Source organism: Peromyscus californicus, unplaced genomic scaffold (genome assembly GCF_007827085.1).
Source record: "Peromyscus californicus insignis strain IS unplaced genomic scaffold, ASM782708v3 Scaffold_16__1_contigs__length_79575227, whole genome shotgun sequence".
Classification (NCBI taxonomy): Eukaryota; Metazoa; Chordata; class Mammalia; order Rodentia; family Cricetidae; genus Peromyscus; species Peromyscus californicus.
The window spans coordinates 45,916,294-45,928,901 of record NW_026294458.1 but is presented as its reverse complement, the minus strand read 5'-3'; the positions used below and the strand labels follow the sequence as shown (position 1 = coordinate 45,928,901).

The following is a 12,608-nucleotide window of genomic DNA, read 5'->3' as shown; positions in this document are numbered from 1 at the left end:
CATTTTTGTGGCTGACTAAGTTCTCTACGTGCACAACTAGTCCTATTGAGTAGCCACCCATCAAACAAGTTCTTTTAGATTCTGGCCTATGATACCAACCATTTATATATATACACATATATATATGTATGTATGTGTGTATATGTATATATACATGTATACATATATAAGTATATATATTTTTACTCAAATATATGTATTTACTTAAATATATATGTACTTAAATATATATATGCATATTTACTTAAATATATATATCTACTTAAAAGAACATGATCTACTATTTTATTGCCAAATTTTTCAAAGTATTATTTGAATGAAACCTGTGTAAACGAACTTTTTTACTTTTTATTTTACTACCAACAAATAGCAGCCCTGGGAAAAAATAAATCACCTCAACTAATGGCAAACAAATTAGCAATGTTCTGTATTTAGTGTTATGCATTTTTTCCAGCAAGATAAAATCCAGGTTCATTATTGATGCTTCCATACAAAAAAAACAAAACAAACAAACAAAGACAACTTCCTAAACTCTTAAGCCAGTTAACATTCTCTAATTTTGAGTAAGCATTTTGGAACATCAGACATAGAAGGAAAATGTGCCCTGTGCTGTGAAGAATGGGAGAACACCAGCTTTACCATCCTTGGTAGGCCTATGGTACAACATAAGAGTCAAGCTCCAAACTCACCATAATATAAGATGCAAAATAAGAAAGCTTATACATAAAGAGGAATGGCCGGAGAGAGATGGCTGTGTTAAGTTGCATAATATACAATAAGTAAAATTAGAAACAGTGAGTTTTATTGTATAATACGAATGAATGATTTTCCTTATCCAGTACTGTGAACTGAACACAATACTTCTTAAATATAATTGTGTCTTTTTCCCTGAGACAACATCTGTAGGCCTTTAAAAGCTTATATCTACTTGATATATAGAATGCATATTTGTACATCTTACCTAAAGTTTGCAATAAGTCTATGATGAAAGTTTCAAAACTTCTTTCTTCTAACTTTTTTGAAAAATACTGTAAATTTTACCCCAAGTCACTCTGCTGTGTAATAGCACACAAGAACATCTTGCTCTTATCTGATTGAAACACGGTAACATGGATCAACATTTCCCCAATTCTTGCTGACTTACATTGCCAGCCGCTGGTGACGATCATTCTCCATTCAGCTTTTAGATTATATGTACAAATAAACTTATGTGGTGCTTGTCTTTCTATGCTTTGTTTATTTCACTTAACGATTTCCTTTTCTATCAGTGTAGTACTAAATGACAGGAATCTATCCTTTTTTTTAGATACACAACACTTTTCCTTCATGTGTATGTACTACATGTTTTTATCCACTCATTGTTTAAGTAACTCAAAAATTGTCTCCCTGTCTTGACTACAGCGAATAATGCGGCAATGAACACGAGAACACAGATGTCTGTTCTCCATGCTTATGTCGTCTCCTTCGGATATATACCACGGAATAGAATAGCTAATTATATGACAGCTCTCTTGTTAGCTTGTTAATTTATTTAGGAACCATTACAGTTGTTACTAGCTGGCACTTCTGGTACAGTGGGCATGGAGTTCCTCACCACATTCTCATGAGCTCTTCTACAAGAGTGGTTTAAAATTTACTCTCTTGGTTTACTAAATTTTGATTTTGGAAGTCTATTTTCTTTTAAATCTTGAAGTGTTTGCAAACATGTTTTAAGTCTGAGAATTTTATCACTATATTTTAAGTATCAAAACAATAAAAAGAAATTTAAAAGATCTTTCTTGAAGTTGTCAGCTTGCTGTTCCAAAATGTGGTGATTTGACATGATGAAAATGCATTCCTATTACACTGAGATTTAAATGAGACAAAAACATCTGAATTTTTTTACCTTATTAAATAATTTTTTAATACTAGGTTTTAGGGTTATCGTTAAAGCAGAAGTATCAGAATACATAAAGTATATTTTAGTTATTTTTACAGTTAATAAAGAAACTTTAACCCCAAGAGGAGAGTTTTAACAGAGGACATTCAGGTCAACTTGGGTGGGACGCTCATCTATTTTTCAGTTTTATTTCATGCAAGTCATTGAGATTATTGCTTAAATCTGAATATGCTGAATGGCAGTTCAATTTGAAAAACATTTTTTCCTATGGATTTTAGTGAGCTTCTTTCTCTCTCTTTAGTTTACATCTATTATTATTCCCTCCAGAGAGGCTTCAATATCTCTCCCTAACTGCTTGGGGCCCTGGACTTTCCTTGTTCCCATTTCCTCCTATGGGTCTTCACTCTGTAGTAATAAAAGAGGAAAGGATATAGACAGAAAAATTTATTTTAGGACCTAAATATACAGACATTGTTACATATTAAACTAAAATCCATGCATTACCTGTAAGTAACCCTTAAAAATCAGTGTTTTATGGAAAGAATCAAGAGTATAGTTGTAAGATGTGATTCTAAGTAATAACTAATATCAATGTACCCATGATTTTTTTTTAACTATAAAGGATATTCAAGACTTTATCTAAATCATGAAAGACTTGATTTTCTAAGAAACAATGATCTGACAGATGTAAAGAGAACTCTGTGGCTATTTATTTGGTTAAAGGAAGAAAAGCAGAAAATGTTACAAAATCAGTACATAATCAATACCTACAATTACACAATGTTCTCTATACTTGCTTTACGTTGGATGTTTCTTTTTTCTTTTTTCTCAAAGATCTTCAGTTTGGCTAGAGAGTGAAAAGTCTATTCTGCCTATTTTGCTGTAACTTTAGAGACACTTAAAGCATTACCAAGATGCTACAAGAGAAGTACTGTTGAGATGGATGAATTTAGTGTTAATCACAGAAATTTAGCATGCCTTTTCAATTTGTAGAAAAACGAAGAATGACCTAATCCAAGACCTTGCATGATATCTGTACTCTGCTGTGCACAGAGGGCTGTTGATTCTCACAATTGTCTTTCCATGAAACTTGTGTGGTCCTTGTTAGGAAGCCTAACAGTGAGACAAAGACAATAGCACTTACTATAAAATGGTTTTGATCATTATGTTTGCTCCTTCAATTTGTGGTTCAAGTTACCCTTTATTAAGAAAAGCTGGCTGATGTAAAATCACTTGCTAGACAGTACAAACACAGCTCTCTCTTCTCCAATTTTCCATGAAACCATTGGCCACACACACACATCGCTGTCAAAGGTTCTGCTTCTTGTCAGCTGCACACTGGGCAGAGGAACGAGAGACTGGTCATGTGCTAATTCGGAGGGCAGGCTTTAGATGTTTAGTCCATTCTGAAACTCATAGGCTCCATTTACTAGATCATTCATAATGAATTTAAGGAGATAGACTTGTGAAATAGAATTTAGAAAGCCTTTGTGCAGGTTGTGAAGACTGAGTTGAGGATGACACCATTTGAGTGAAATTCTAGCTTGAAACAAAAAAGGGCTAACCTGTGATCATCTTAGAGTTGAAAGTTCTGGAAAAGAAAATACAAAACTGTAAAATTCTTTGTGCAGACTTGAATGAGTAGCTGTTTTGCTGAAATAATTATAAGCTAGAAAGTTTCTACATTTATAGGAAAGTCATTCATCTAATTTGACAGAAATAGCAAACAGTGTAAACTTGCAGTATTTTGGTGGTTACCACATCTGGGTGCTAAATTTAAAATGCTTGAAATTAAATGTAGTTTTAACAATAAAAAAGAGAATACTCTTTTCCAATAGTAAATTAAAATTTCTGACATGATATAATATGGTAGGAAGTTTCTAATGCTTCAAAATATTTTAAACGCTGTTGTATAAGGAACTTTAGCACAAGATACATATACACTCAATTAAAAGGATAATTGCAACAACAGGAAATTTAAATAAAATAAAAACAAAACTAATAACTTTTTTGAAACAAATTATATGATCATTTTACTGAAAAATACACTAGAATTTTCATACTGCTGTTCCTTATAGATTTTGGATTGTGCTTTAATTCCAATTCACTGTATCATGACTTACTGTACATGTGCATACTGTAAGTTACGTTATCTATCATTGAAATATTATAAAACTAAACTCTACACTACCTTCACCAAAGCATTAACTAGCCAGATTACACTGCCTTGCTGAAGCTAACTGGAATTGGCTCTGGTTATCATGACTCTTACCTCTCTGGCTTCAGTGATCATGTATGCTGGGTGTGTTGTCTGAGGACTCCATGATGCACATAGATGCTCTGTGTACTGCATATATCCACCAAGGAAAGCCTAATGGAAATACAAAAAGTGTTTTGCTGTTTGGAGTTCTTTGTTTGTTTGTTTGAGGCTTTCATTTGTTTTTTAGCCTTTATCTACTTTATCTTTAATTCATTTGGTGGTATTTAGAGATGTGGTGTTTTACAAACGTTTGAAAAATATTCAGACTTCTCAGTTGTTAATTTCTAATTGAATGAATTTTGATCAGATAATTGCCTCTTTTATTATATTGCTTTATTTAGTTGGAGTTTATTTGGGGGGATGATCCATGATATGACAACACATGAGTGTTTCATAATGGATATGCATAGGTTTAAAATCATATGGAAGGTGGTAACTCATATTCTAGGCTTCATTTTTGGGGCTGCTAGCTTTTAAGTTAAATCATTCTTATGGAATACTAATTTTAGATTTAATTTTTATGATTTTAAATTATGTTTATGTCTACAGATCTACATGTGGGCATATGATTATGAATTCCTAAGCCTCTGGGGGAAAAGTGATGGATACCCATGGAGTTGGAGCTACAGGACTTTGTGAAACTACCCCTTAGTCTTCTCTCCAGCCCATTCCTTTTCAGACATGGGTTTCTGGAGGTGCTTGCTTTCATTTCAGTATTTGCTCCAATTCCATCATCCCGTGAGATTTCCTATATTTGTGTGTTCATGCTGGGCTTGAAGGTTTTCTTGAATTTCTTCTTGCTGTTCATATTTAAGTCTTTCTTTTGTGTGTGTGTGTGTGTGTGTGTGTGTGTGTGTGTGTGTGTGTGTGTGTGTGTGTGTGTTGGTAGGGTGGGGAGTGGGGGGGGTAGGAGGATGAGCATCTGTAGAAGCCAGAGGTCAACACTGGTATCTTCTCAACCATTTTTCTCATTTTTTTGTGTGACAGGATCCCTCACTGAACATGCATTCACATTTCAACAAGCATGGCTGGCGAATGAGTCCCCATATTCTCAAGTGTCTCCCTTTCCAGTATTACAGGTGCATACTCTTGTGCCCAAATGCTGCATTGTGTGGCTGGGCATATGAATCCAGGTACTCCTGCATTTTCTTAAACTGTCTTATGGACTGAGTCGTCTCTCTAATCTACGTAGTCTCAGGTTCTCTTTTTATATGCACCCTTACAGCTCTTGCCCTTCTGTGTGTCTTTGCCTGAGCAATATTCTGGAATTGCTTGATCCTTGTTGCTTGCCAACCTCTGCTAGGAGTCAGGGGTTTCCCAGTATCAGTCTTCAGACTCAATATGAGATAGTCCAGGGGGCTCAGAGCTTGAAAAAATTCTTCAGGAACCAAGTGTGTCATTTTTAAATGATTCTCATATGCTTCAAGTATCAGAAAGCTTCTAACACGATTTCCTTAAACTTTCATCAAATAAAATGTATTCAGGAAAAATAATCACTTTATAGACTGTACTGATGAAGTTATGCTATATTGTGCTTCCTACATTCTAAGAAGAAATCAGACTCCAATCTTTTATTTAAATTAAAACTATTAGTTCCTCACCTATCCCATTTAGGGTCTTCCTTGTTACCTAGTTTCTCTGGGGGTGTGGATTGTAGTCTGATTATCCTTTGCTTTACATCTAATATCCACTTACAGGAAGTGAGTACATATCATGTTTGTCTTTCTGGTTCTGTGTTACCTCACCCATTAAAGGCCCTAGAGGGGAAATAGATAAGATCTCCTGGGTAAACTGGGAGGGGTGGAGGAAAGGGGAGGGAATGGGGAATGAGAGCATGAGGGAACAGGATGGTCAAGTAGTGGGAGAGACACAGAGGGAGAGCAAAGAAAGAGGTATCTTGATAGAAGGAGCCATTATGGGTTTAGGGGGAAACCTGGTGCTAGGAAAATTGCTAGAAATCCACAAGGATGACGCCAGCTAAGACTCCTAGCAATAGTGGAGAAGTTGCCTAGACAGACCTTTCCCTGTAATCAGATTGGTGACTACCCCAGATGTCATCATAGAGTCTTCATTGAGAGACTGATGGAAACAGATGCAGAGATCCACAGCTAGGCTGGGGACTGAGCACCTAGAGTCCAGTTGAAGAGAGAGAGGAGGATTTGCACAGGCAAGGTGGTGTGTGTGTGTGTGTGTGTGTGTGTGTGTGTCAAGGTAATGATGGCAAACCCACAAAGACAGCTAACCAGAGCTAGTGGGAACTCACGGACTCTGGATGGACTGCTGGAGAACCTGTAGGGGACCGAACCAGGCCCTCTGAATATGGGTGACAGTTGCATGGCTCAGTCTACTTTTGGGGCTCCTGGCAGTGGGACCAGGATCTATTCCTCATGCATGAACTGGCTTTTTTGGCTCCCACTCCCTATGGTGGGATACATTGCTCAGCCTTGATGCAGGGGGGAGGGGCTGGGGCGTGCCTCAATTTGATGTGCCATACCTTGTGGACTCCTCATGTCTCCGTGGGAGGCCTTACCCTTTCTGAGAAGTGGATGGAGGATGAGGGGGGGAGTGGGGGGGTAGCAGGAGGAGGGAAGGGAAGGGGAACTGTGGTTGGTATGCAAAATGAAATAAAAAAAACTTTTAAATAAAATAAAATATTAGTTCCACATATTTTCTGATTATGTCTAATCACATTGCCTCATTTTTATATAAAATGTAACTGAAGATACTTAAAAATCACTCATTATAGTGGTTTAAAAGCTTTACTATTGTGTTTATTGTTTAACTATTTATCTTGTTTTAATATTTGATAGTAAATGTAACTTTGTTATCAACTTCATGGTGTGTGTGTGTGTGTGTGTGTGTGTGTGTGTGTGTGTGTGTGTGCGTGCTTTGCGTGTGTGTAGTTACATTATATATTTATTCATGTTATCTATGTACTTTCTAGTGTGGGTATGTGCCCAGCTTGTGGAGGATAGAAGCAGTTATAGGATATCACTCTTGAGTTATTATCTACTTTTATTTTGAGACAGTGTCTTTCATTAAACTTGAAACTCATTGGTTTTTGTCAGAAGGGCTCGCCAGTGAACCTCAGGGATCCTCTGATCTGTCCCTGCATGCCCAGCTCAGTGCTGGCGTTCCATGCTTGTATCACCTCATCTGACTTTTTATACGGGTTCATGAAATACAGGCTCAGTTCCTTATGCTTACAATGCATTTATTTATTATATTATAACAAGAGACTGTAACAACACAAGCAACACCTGCTAGTTGACCCACAAAGTTACCTACTTTTAATTCACTTCCCCTGATAGGTGAGCATTTGCATGCTCAAGGAAACTGACCTTCCAACGGCACTGGGAACCTAACTGAAAATCAAAATAACGAGATCATGGTATGTGTTTTACTGCTTGTTATAACAACTTAAACATAAGTGATTCCATAAGTGAACACAGAAGTGCAAAAAAGCATTATTTTAGAATATACTCTGTTTTATAGAATGTGAGCTACAGCTACCAAGGTCGGAATGCAAAACGCACAGATTCTTCTCCATTACAATGCTCACCCAACCAAACCTACCAATAGCCAGTCTTTGAGGATTTTTTTGTTCAATCCTGAAAATCAAACTCAAAAGCTCACTCATGCTAGGCAAGTATTCTGTCATGAAGCCTGACATTTGGGGATTTTTAATTTATCCTCGTACTTTACATCTATCCATGTAAAATTAATGCATTTGATTTCATCTTCTTTCATCTGGTTGAGAGCATTTTTCTAAAAATCATACTTTTATACAGAATACTATCTGTTCCCTCCAGCTTCATGTCAACATTTATTTGAGTAATCATGTTTTCATACAAGTCATTGATAAATGGTGCTAAATATTAAACTGAACAGAGCTGAGAAAAAATCCTTATGTGCTGCTACCAGAACTGTCTCTTTAAGTTGACACTCTTTTATAAATAAGCATGTTTGAATATGTCCATTTAACATATCACAAGGCTGCCTAATTATTATCTTAACCCGAAATGTCAGTGTGCTGACATCTTTTCCACACATATTATAGAAATAATCTGTTTTAATGACATTTTTGAAATTCAGATATGTCTCATCTATTTCAACACATCCACTTAATTTATTCCAAAATATGTTTGCGATATACATGTATATGTGCAGAAAAATACTGTGGCAGATTGATTGCAAAGATGACTTCATTCACCACTCCTCACTCAACGAAGTGCTTTTGCAGTGTAGCTTTACAGATTGTCCAGTCAAAATATGGACAATGCTCTTCATAGTCCTGAATCTAGAATGGCCTTGTGGCTTGATTTGGCAAACAAATGTATTGACAGATGTAATTAGGAGTAAGGTTGCCACCATTCTATCTACAGTTAGCCAGGGTTTCAGGCCTAAGGAAAACAAAATGTCTGTATGTCCTGCTTCGGTTCTAAGAATACCAGCTCTTTACAATAGACTCTACACCGTGGAAGCTATGGAACCCTAATCCCAAATATCCCAACTCATTAAAATGTCCATGAGTCAGAAGCCTTTGGTATTTTGACTGCCTTGTCCTTTCACCCCAACTCCTTTGGAACTTTTTGGCACGCTTTTACCTAATCTGTCAACCAGTCAGAATTCCCAACATATGTAAAAATGAACCAACCAAGATCTAGTCCAGAGCTCTTATTACTCTTATAGAGGTACCTGGGTTGCTTCCTAGCACCTACTGTATGCTATTCAGAGCTACCTGTAACTCCATCTCTAGGGAACCCAACACCCTCTCCTGGCCTCCACAGGCAATTGCACTCATATGCATGTAATCACCACCCCCCACCAAAACACACACACATACTTAATTAAATTTCTAAAAGAAGTCAAGAAATCAGGTTCATTCTAGCTAAATTCTAACTCACATGCAGGTAAGACCATACAATACACTTCCCTGGATTTCAAAGAACATCTCCTCCAAAGTGCTACTTGGCAACTCATCTTTGAGACCCCTCCTTGCTATGGGAAGAAATTACTTTACTTCTCAAAAAACTTTGCTTTCTTGAACTTCTACTGCCCTGACATCATTCACTGGAATCATGAGACATCAGTTCTGACACAGGAAACCAGCAACATACACAAAGGATCATATTGATATGACTGAATCTCTGTTAGCTCTCCAGGAATGTTTGAAGTCTTTCATTGCTCTTTGGAATGCTGAACCACTGTGAGAAAACTTTTCAAATAGTCCATTGGTCAATAAAAATCTAATGGAGCCAACTGAAGGTTCCATGGAGCAGAATACAGGCAAGAAAGTGATCCTAGAAAGTAATGAGACCATTTACAAACTTATGAAAATAGTAAGTTTTCATTATTTAAAGGCACTAATTCTGAGCATGTTTTATTGCTCAACAACAGAATGTAACCACTATCAATTTTTTCCTCAGGAAAATTTAGATAATGATTCATGTGTGGACTGTTGAGATGTCTTTAATTCTAATTATTTTTCAGAACTCATTTGTTCATTTAAATTTGATAGTGTCAAAAAGTGACTGTCTTAGGCTCCAGATAACCTAAATTTTATCTAATTTTATAGGAATAATTTTTAGCAGTAATACTATATAAAGAAAATAAAAGATGCATGATTTCTAATAATTTCTGATCATCTTTTACAGACATGAAGTAATGTTTTTGGTTAAAACACAGTACCATATCTCTGCTATTCTTAGTTCAAAGTCTAGTGTATTTTGCATAATATACAAATGTGTGATTTTCCACAGCTACAATAAATTCTGACTTAATATTTCAAAAGGATTTGGATAGTGTTTCCATAATTACTTTTCAATTTATATTTCTTAGAGAAAGGTTTTTCTACTACTTATTCCTGAATATGAATTAATTTTCCAGATTAAGAAATTTTTACTTTAAAGTGAATATATATCGTGTTCATAACGTGACTGCCCAGATAAAAGAAAGATGGATTATCCTGGGATATGAAAGGCACAAAGAAAGACTTCATGAGGAACATCTTCACACCAGTCATCAGTCTTTCTTCGAGCTATCACAGCAAGGTGATTGCCATAATTGGTCAATTATTGTCCAATGAGAATGAGCCACTGAGAATATTATTGTTTTTAATATGCATACACTTACTACATGGAGTCATAGCTTGCATATTGAATATTTTTATTTGGGCAATTCAGTATAAAAGACAGAAAAATAATGGAATCTTTTAAATGTTTTCCAAATTATAGCAGAAATCTAGAAATTTTAGATAATTGAATTTTTTTTATTTGGGTCCTTAGATTTGTGCTTTTTAAAATGTTTACATAGTAAGTTAACTAACTACTATGATGTTTCTCTAAATATTTTGGCATCTGATATATAATCAGTAGATTAAAAATCCCCAATGAAAATAAAAAAATCAAATCTCTAACATATTTGAAATCTACTAGACTTAATTAAATTCTTTCAAATATTTTAATTATATAAAACTTGAACTTAATTTCCCTTTAAAACTGCATATAATATAAAAACATTACATGAATACAAAATTACTAAAAGTAATATTATGTCTACTTAAACCGTATAGAGAAAATGTGGGGAGGTTAATGGACGCAGTATATTTTTTACACACCTCCTAGAACACTGGTTATGGTAAAATTTGCAAATCACTATGTTGCAATGTTATACTATGGTATACATATGGTATACTGTTTCACCAGTAGAGCATGTATTTTTGTTCCTGTTTTTCTCAGTCAAGCTCTAATAAATATTCTACAGTTATAGAAAATTTAATGGATAAACATAAAGGTGCAATTATCTCCACAACTCTCTAAGATTAGACTGTCAAACCTATCAAAATATTTGCTAGATCTCTGAGCTGAAACAAACATATAATGAATGGATTATATATGTCCTGATAAATAACACGTTGGTTAAATTTTTCTGGTATTTTTATTTATATTTTGTCATGCCAATTTTATCAAAGTTATGAGTGTAGTAGGCCTCTTTTCTCTGTCATCTATAAGGGGAAATATCAAATGATATATTTGTCACACCTTTGTGCACAATTCTCCTGCTTTTATTTATATAAAGTGGAAATCTATAATCTGTATCAAAAAGAAAGTTTCCTACTTTTTTTTTTTTAACCTCCGTTTATTCACTTACAGCATTTTAGACTTTCATGGTCCTATAAAGTGCAGATTCTGTTGGTTAAATGTGATTGAAACATTATGCTTACTGGTTTAAATTTTTTAAGTAAGGCTAAATTGTTAAAAATGTCTGGAAATGTTAGCCAACTGAAAATGTAAGATATTGATGAAAATAAGACAAATGACATCTCAAAATTTACTTTCTGATCAAGTGTATCCCTATGTACCAAATAACTTCCAAATAAATAATTCAAAGTCGTTGTCAAGCTTCACGGCATAGGTGCACAGCATATGTAGATGAAAAAAATCACTTTGATAAATGTAACTGGATGTTAAGAAGTGCATACTATATTTGAAAGAGATTTCTCATTTCATATTAAGACTACAAAATATTTCCTTGAAATTCATGTAGGTTTGATTCTAAGTGCTTTCCTGTTTTATACACTGTAAATCAACCTACAGAATGGATAATCAGTATCCTATACTAATACATCTTCAGAAAAAAGGTCTGCTTCTACACCAATAAAACTAAGCCTATCCAGATGAAACTGAAATTCCAAATTGTGACAAAATTAAAATTTTGTAGAGATTGTAAATGTACAGGTATATCTAATATAAATCAAGTATCCAGAAAATATTTGACTCTGCTCACAATATGAAAATGTAAATATAAATATTTTATACATAGTCATACACCGCTATACACAGTAAGTATGTTTAAATATATACTCACAATTTGTATATTTTGGGGGGATATCTTTCATTGAATATAATGATTATAGTTTTTTTTTTTAAATTAAGATTGATTTGACACATGCTTAAGTCAGTCATTACTTGTATTTAAGGACATCTTGGGCCACAACCTATGCCCCAAGTCAATTCCAGCCACCCATATTTAATAAGCAAATTTAAAAAGAAAAATAAGCCAATAAAGAGACAAATACTGGGAATCAGAAAAGGATATTTATTTAGTGTGACAATTTTGGGAAGGAAGATAAGAGACTTAGTAAAGCCCTGAAGTGCATCACCCGTATTTTCTTAATATAAAACACATCACTCAGTCGGGTGGTAGTGGTGCACACCTTTAATCCCAGCACTCAGGAGGCAGAGGCAGTCGCATCTCTGTGAGTTTGAGGCCAGCCTGGGCTACAGAGTGAGTTCCAGGACAGGCTCCAAAGCTACCCAAGAGAAACCGTGTTTCAAAAAACAAACAAACAAATAAATAGATAAAAATGAACAAAACAAAACAAAAACAAAAAATATATCACTCTTATGTGATTTCCCAATAATTACTTCTTTCAAATTGGTTTTCAAATTTAAAAACAAATGAACA

At 34.8% G+C, this 12,608-nt stretch overlaps 1 long non-coding RNA gene across 1 annotated transcript in view; it reads right to left on the bottom strand.

Annotated features, from left to right (window-relative positions):
- LOC128111561 (uncharacterized) overlaps window positions 1-12,608 on the bottom strand; it is a 55,946-nt gene that overhangs the window by 17,414 nt on the left and 25,924 nt on the right. The window contains exon 2 of the long non-coding RNA XR_008218673.1: window positions 4,152-4,250. This is a non-coding gene — a long non-coding RNA (uncharacterized LOC128111561). The remainder of the gene's footprint in view (window positions 1-4,151; window positions 4,251-12,608) is intronic.